This window comes from Lycium ferocissimum, chromosome 8 (assembly GCF_029784015.1).
Source record: "Lycium ferocissimum isolate CSIRO_LF1 chromosome 8, AGI_CSIRO_Lferr_CH_V1, whole genome shotgun sequence".
In the NCBI taxonomy this organism is placed as follows: Eukaryota; Viridiplantae; Streptophyta; class Magnoliopsida; order Solanales; family Solanaceae; genus Lycium; species Lycium ferocissimum.
The window spans coordinates 8,691,672-8,699,482 of record NC_081349.1 but is presented as its reverse complement, the minus strand read 5'-3'; the positions used below and the strand labels follow the sequence as shown (position 1 = coordinate 8,699,482).

The window sequence follows — 7,811 nt, the reverse complement described above, 5'->3', positions numbered from 1 at the left end:
TAGTAGTGGCTCTTGTACTGCCTTTAGACCAGATTCCTTGGGGGTATTAGTATTGTATTCCGCACTTATTTATATTTATGTTTGAGACTTATATTTCTATTGTCCTATTTAATTTATTGTTGTTGAATCAATGATTAAGGGATAGTTTCGCCTACTAAGGTGGGAAATGGTAGGTGCCCTCATAACTAAGCAATTTTGGGTCGTGACACAAACGCAAATAGAAAACAATTCATTTCTAAGAAGTTCAAGATGAGATTAAAATTGACTTCCCCAAAGTACGATGTATATTTTTTAAAATTTTGTTTTATGAATTATTAGTTATATTCTTGCAAATTTAAAAAAAAAAAAAAAAGTCTAATCAAAAAGGGCAGAGAAAGAGAAGATGATGGGGGTAAAAGAAAAGAAAAGAGGGTTACGTTGAAATTTTACTTAGTTTCATTTCTTAAATAAATCTGAATGGAAAACTTATAAAAAGAAAGTAATGATAATAGCAAGTAACAATATGATGGCTCCCAAATTTATGGGAGTTGAGGTTTATCTTACCATTTTTAGTGAGTACTTTGATAAAATTTATCTCATTAACCACAGTTAAGATGTTTGTTACGTTAATTCAATCTAAGCCTTTAAAATTAAAAATAAGACAAGTGTCAATCATTGCACTTGAGGAAATAGAGGAAGGGTGTAATGAAGGAGAGCCTAGTCCTATAAATCTTAAGCAGTTCCGGAAAAATTAAATTACCCTCAATGTTTACTCGTTTTGACCCTTTTAGCATATTAAAATTGGCAAAATGAATTGAAAATATAGGAGTGAAAGCATCGATTTGTCATATTAATATTTTCGTTGCATGAGTTGCAATTTCAACCTTTGGAGAAAACGACGAGCTTTAGTTTGTCATATAAATAAAAGAATATCCAATACTAGTTATTCCCTCCGTCTCAAAATTAAGAATTTACCAAATTGCTTTTGCTAGTTTTGTATAGGCAACTTTAGAAAATCACATTTCAAATTATGTCCTCATATAAATGGACTAGATGGCCTATGCCCGTGCTGCGCACGGGCCCAACACTTCGGATTATAGTGTATCTATGTATATGTAGTTGTGTTTAGATAATGATATATATATATATATATATATATATATATATATATATATGTTCAAAATACGATTAATTTAACATTGTAGTTTGTGCTCTGTATCTAAAACTTTATTTTATTCGTGTTTGCTACGAAAATTTATTAATACCTTTTAAAAGAGAAGACTTGTTTAAAAAGAAACTATTTTCCTCTCTTTCAGATAAAACAATAGCAATATTTTGAATATCAGTTGATACTTTCAATTTTAATTCGATTAATTTAACGGTGTAAAATACTTATTATTTTTTATCAAATTTTGATTTAGATAATTCTAATTCAAATTATTAAATTAATTTTACATGTTTAAAATGAAACAAAGTAGAAATTAATTTTTCCTTATTCTAAAGAGTCCATTATTATTGATTTAATTGTTTGATTTTCTAAGCATTTGTTTTTTAACATTGTTTGTTTTATTAAGATGGGATTCACATTTTTTTTTTTTAATATTGCTTGATTCTGTTAATATGGGGTCCACTTTTTTTTTTCCCGTGAGTTTGGATGTGGTCGAGTTCCACTTTTTTTCTTCCTTTTTTTTTTTTTTTTAAAGGGACAACGGATGATGAAACATGGGTCTAAACCCATGCTTTATATAGTTTCTTCTTTTTTTTTTATTTTTATCTTTTATATTCTTGGTGTCGTTTAGTATGGGGCCCACCCTTTTGGACATTATTAGTTTGTATTATATTTATGTATATATATATATATATATATACACACACATATGTTCAAAACACGATTGATATAACATTGTAATTTGTCTCGTATCTAAAACTTTATTATATTAGTGTTTGCTAAGAATACAAAGTACGACTTTTTTTTTGACATTGTTTATTTTTTTAATATGGGATTCACTTTTTTTTTATTATATATATTGCTTGATTTTGTCAATATGGGATACTATGTTCAAAACACGATTAATATAACATTGTAGTTTGTTCCGTATTTAAAACTTTATTATATTAGTGTTTGCTACAAATACGCATGGTGTTTAATATGGGGCCCACAATTATTTTCACATTTATTAGAGTAAGGAAAAAATGAAAAAGTAATTAAATTCTATCTTATTTTAATATATAAGTATTTTAAGTATGTTACTGTACAATAATTTCATTTGCTCCCACTAATGGATTGATACGCACGCGTAATGAATCCATTATTATTGACTTAATGAGATACTTTGGAAATTACATGAATATTGTTTGATTTTTTAATATGGGGTGCATTTTTTTTTGACATTATTAATTTGCATTATTTTTAATATATATATATATATACTATGTTCAAAACACGATTAATATAACATTGTAGTTTGTACTCCGTATCTAAAACTTTATTATATTAGTGTTTACTATGAATACAAAGTCTTTTTTGACATTATTTTTTTTGAATATGGGGTTCAATTTTTTTTTTTTTTTGATAATGCTTGATTTTGTTAATATGGGGTCTACTTTTTTACCGTGAGTTTGGAGATGGTGGGTTCCACTTTTTTTTTTTTTATGCTTGATTGATGTTGTTTAGTATGGGGTCAATATATACGAGGCCCACAATTTTTTTTTTTTACAATTTTTTTTTATGGGCTTCGTTTAATATGAGGCCCAATTTTTTATTTTTTATTTTTTTATATATACTATGTTCAAAACATGATTGATATAATTGTAATTTTGTCTCGTATCTAAAACTTTATTATATTAGTGTTTGTTAAGAATACAAAGTCTGCACTATTTTTTTTTGACATTATTTATTTTTTTAATATGGGATTCATTTTTTTTATATATTGCTTGATTTTGTCAATATGAGATACTATGTTTAAAACACGATTAATATAACATCAGAAGTTTGTCTTCCGTATTTAAAACTTTATTATATTAGTGTTTGCTATGAATATGCATCGTGTTTAATATGGGGCCCATATTTTTTTTTAACATTGTTTGTTTTTTAAATATGGGATTCACTTTTTTTTTTCAATATTGCTAGATTTTGTTAATATGGGTCCCACTTTTTTTCCCGTGAGTTTGAATGTGGTGGGTTTCACTTTTTTTTTTTTAATATTGGATGTTGTTTAATATGGGGCCCATAATTTTTTTTTACAATTTTTTTAATACTGGATGTTGTTGAATATGGGGCCCACAATTTTTTTTTTTTTTTACAATTTTTACTATGTTCAAAACATGATTGATATAACATTGTAATTTGTGCTCCGTATATAAAATTTTATTATATTAGTGTTTGCTAAGAATACAAAGTCCGCACTTTTTTTTTTGACATTGTTTATTTTTTTAATATGGGATTCATTTTTTTATATTGCTTGATTTTGTCAATATGGGATACTATGTTCGAAACACGATTAATATAACATTGTAGTTTGTGCTCCGTATTTAAAACTTTATTATACAGTGTTTGCTATGAATACGCATCGTGTTTAATATGGGGCCGCATTTTTTTTAACATTGTTTGTTTTTTAAATATTGCTTGATTTTGTTAATATGAATCCTTTTTTTTTCCGTGAGTTTGGATGTGGTGGGTTCCACTTTTTTTTTAATACTGGATGTTGTTTAATATGGGGCCCACAATTTTTTTTTAATACTGAATGTTGTTGAATATGGGGCCCATAATTTATTTTTTTTCAATTTTTTTTTTTTAGGGCCTGTTTAATATGGGGGCCAAACCGGTGCTTCTAATATAGTAGAAATTTTTTATGTTGGTGTTGGGGGGGGGGGGGGGGTCACAGACGGACGGATTTAAAGAAGCACCAACCGGTGCTTCTAATATAGTAGAAAAGTGGCGTAACCTTGGGAAAGTTGTATCTCTTAAAACATGAAATACAAGAACTTTTTTTTATAACTAGCCAAGATTGAAACCAGATTTCAAAACTACCACAAGGTTCTAGTTTCATCCTTCACCACCCAAAAGTAATCGTTCATAAAAAATAAAATTAATAACATAGGGACGGAGTAGAAGAAGAATGATAATTAATACTAGTATTTCTTATTATCTCATTGACACAAACAATAAGATAAAATCTTCTCTTACACACCTTCTACCATATCTTAATTTTTGTTCTTAAATACATCCAGGAGGGCCAGTACAAAAGCAAATTCCAGAAAGACAATTTGCTGTACATTTAGGACCACATTTACAATCATGATCACGCTTGCATGAAGCATCACTTGCTTTGTATTTTGGTGACTCGTTGCATATACAATTTCCTTCTAAACAAACTAGATGTTCAGGTTTGCAAAATAAGATAGAACAATCTTTTACACTTTGACACTTCAAATCGCCTTGTCCCAACACCATACGTGAAGGTGAACCTGCATACGAAACCATAAAAAATGTTAAGATCAATAATTAAATTCATTGAATATACAGAAGTTTAACATGTAGATTTTTTCATGTTACTACTACGTACTATATACTTAAAAAAAAAAAGTCATGACGTTTAATTTTTCGATATCATGTGCTCTGAGACGAATTTGTGAAATTCAAATAAATAGCGAATGAAAATATGTGTGTGTGCTTTAATTTTATTCATGAATTAATTGAAATTGCACGCTAATGCTTGCAACTCTATATGTAAGGTTCTGGCTACACCAATAGTTTTTTCTTTTTTCTACGTTCCTTTCAGTTAGGGGCATATTCCCCACTAACACAATTGAGGCGAAGCCAAAACTAGAAATTTATGGGTCTTGGCACCGAAAGTACAACTCATTTTACTTATTGGGTTCACAATTAAATACTTAAACAAATTTAATGAATTTTGTAATACAAATATAAGATCTAAACAACAATTGTTGGGTTTGTCTGAATGAAGGAGAGAGAGAGGAGAAGGGGAAAAAGAAGAAGCCTAACCTAGAAAAATAAACACACAAATATAAGAGAACGCAATGGTAAATATTTTGTTCATCTTCAACACAATTGCTATATCTCAAAACTCAGTGATTAGTATTTTTGTTTTGTACAAGTCACAACACTGGTCCTCGTATATATAGAGATGGTGCAACAACTTACCGTTTGGATGCACTGAATAAATTACTAAAATCTAATTAAAAGATATGGTTACGCAACAACGGCAACTTTTAGTCAACTTCCTTGGAAGGTGGAAAAAGGAAATTAATTAACTGACATTTGCATTTATTAATAGTGCTTAAATAAGAATTACATTTCTATATCAGATGCATATTACATACTGTAATAAAATACGAGATAATTACACTCAGTATCAATTGGGGTACCAATGCTACCAAATTTAGCCCATATTTGAGTTTTGCCCTACGTAAAGCTATCTTCGCTTAAACAAAAATTACTTGTCAAAAAATGACCCATTCCCCTCTTCCTCCCCCTCTCTCTCCACTGCCTCCTTCTTTTTCGTTTTTTTTTCCTTTTTTTTTTTAATTTTAAAAAAAAATTGTAGTTCATACGTTTCTTTTTTTTTTTTAATTTTTTTAATTATTATTATTATTAATTTTTAAATTTTTTTTTTTGGAGTTCACCACTGCCTCCTTTTCTTTCTTTTATTTTTAATTTTTATTTCAATTTTTTAATTATTATTTTTTTAATTTTTTTTTGTTTTTTTGTTTTTCTTAATTTCCCATCCTCTGTCACGCCGGATCTTTAATTTTTTTTTTTTAATTTTGTTTTAATATTTCCCCTCTCCCTCTATCACGCCGGATCTTTGATGTTTGAACAGTTGGTTCTGGTGGTGGTGTTGGAGTTCGCCAGAGAACGGAACTCCGGCGATGACTGTATATGAGTGTATAATATTATATGTCAGTGTACATGGGTGTATACGCCTGAGATCGGAACTCCGGCCATGACTATATATGGGTGTATATGAGTGTATATGGGCGTATAATATTGTATATGGGTGTATATGGATATATGGGTTATAATATTGTATATGAGTGTATTATATTGTATGATATTGTATATGAGTGTATATGGATGTACATGGATATATGAGTTATAATATTGTATAATATTGTATATAGGTGTATAATATTGTATATGAATGTATATGGGTATATAATATTGCATACGGGTGTATATGGGTGTATATGGATATAAGGGTTATAATATTATATATGGGTGTATAATATTTGTATATAGGTGTATATGAATGTATATGGGTATATCGATTATAATTTTTGTATAATATTGTATATGAGTGCATAATATTGTATATCAGTATATGGATTATAATGTTGTATAATATTGTATATGAGTGTATATGGGTGTATATGGGTATATGAATTATAATGCTCTATTAAAAAAATTTTAAAAAAATAATAAAAACATTTTTTTAAAAAATAAAAAAAGGAGGCAGTGGAGAACTCTAACAAAAAAAAATTAATTTTTTAAAAAAAAAAATGAAAAAGAAGGAGGCAGTGGAGAGAGAGGAGAGAAGATGGCAGTTTTGGGTTAGAGCTTTGCAATGTAAGTTTCGGACTATTTTTTTGCAATGTAAGTGACCCAATCGTATATTTATGAAATTTCCCCATAAAATACTAGCTATAATTTGTTATGTTATTTAAAGTCCTTTCCAAATCTTAAGCATTGTTCTAGATTACACGAAATATTGACGTGCACTGACCCTTTTAATATATTAAGATTGGCAACACAAATTAGAGGCGGATCCAAAATTTAAAGTTTATGGATTCTCATAGTGGTTTAAGATTTTTTTTTTTTTTTTTTTTTTTTTTTTGTCTTAATGGTAAAACAGCGGTTTCAAGTTAATATTCTACGATATCAACTGGATTCACAGTTAAATATTTATAGATAATTACTGAATTTCTTGACATATTATAGGGTTTGAGCAAAAATTATTGAATTCATGTGAACATGTAAGGCTGTAACCAACATTGTATATCCACCCCACGTGATCAATTGATCAGATGAAGGAAGTCAAACCATCGATTTGGGCATACTAAGCTTTCATTATACTCCCTCCGTTCCATTTTAATTTATTTGGCCCTTATGTTAAAAGTGGATTTTTCTTTTTACTTGTCCATTTTATTAAATCAAGAGAGATTTATTATTTTATTCCACTATTATTCTTATCATTAAACAACTATATAAAGAATAGTAGTCACACGTAGATTTTCAAATCATAATTAATAAGAATAATTTAATAAAACAAACCCTTAATAAGTAATTTCTTTAGGGGAGTGCCAAGTTCATAAGGGCCAATTAATAAAATGGAATGGGGGAAGTAATAAGATAAATGTTCTCTTCTACGTCAAACATGTCTTAATTTTGGCTCTAACAGCCAGTACAAAAGCAAATTCTAGACAAACAATTTGCTAACATTTAGGAGGACATTTGTTTTTACAATCATTGTCTTGCTTGCACGATGCATTGATTCTCCTTATAATATTACCATCATTTGCAAGGTGCGTTGCTCCTATGTCGCAAAAGCAAACTCCTTCAAAACAAACCAATTTTCCATGTTTGCAAGATGCAGGATCACAACATACGCACATGTGTGTACGTAGTAAAAGAAAAGTTACTGGCATATGCAACAGGAAGAGAAAAATGAGAAAGAAGGAGAGACGGAGGAGGCAAAAAAAAAAAAAAAAAAAGGGAACCTAATCTAGCAAAATGAACACACAAATAAGAGAGAACACTGGTTGATTCTTTCTTCATCTTCAACACAACTACACTATATCTCAATGATATT

At 28.8% G+C, this 7,811-nt stretch overlaps 1 long non-coding RNA gene across 1 annotated transcript; it reads right to left on the bottom strand.

Moving 5' to 3' along the window:
• Positions 1-4,087: 4,087 nt before the first annotated feature.
• LOC132066593 (uncharacterized) lies at positions 4,088-5,094 on the bottom strand. Its single transcript, XR_009416868.1, has 2 exons — positions 4,985-5,094; positions 4,088-4,446 (listed from the first exon to the last, which is right to left on the bottom strand). It is a non-coding gene; the product is annotated as an uncharacterized LOC132066593 (long non-coding RNA).
• Between the last annotated feature and the right edge of the window lie 2,717 nt (positions 5,095-7,811).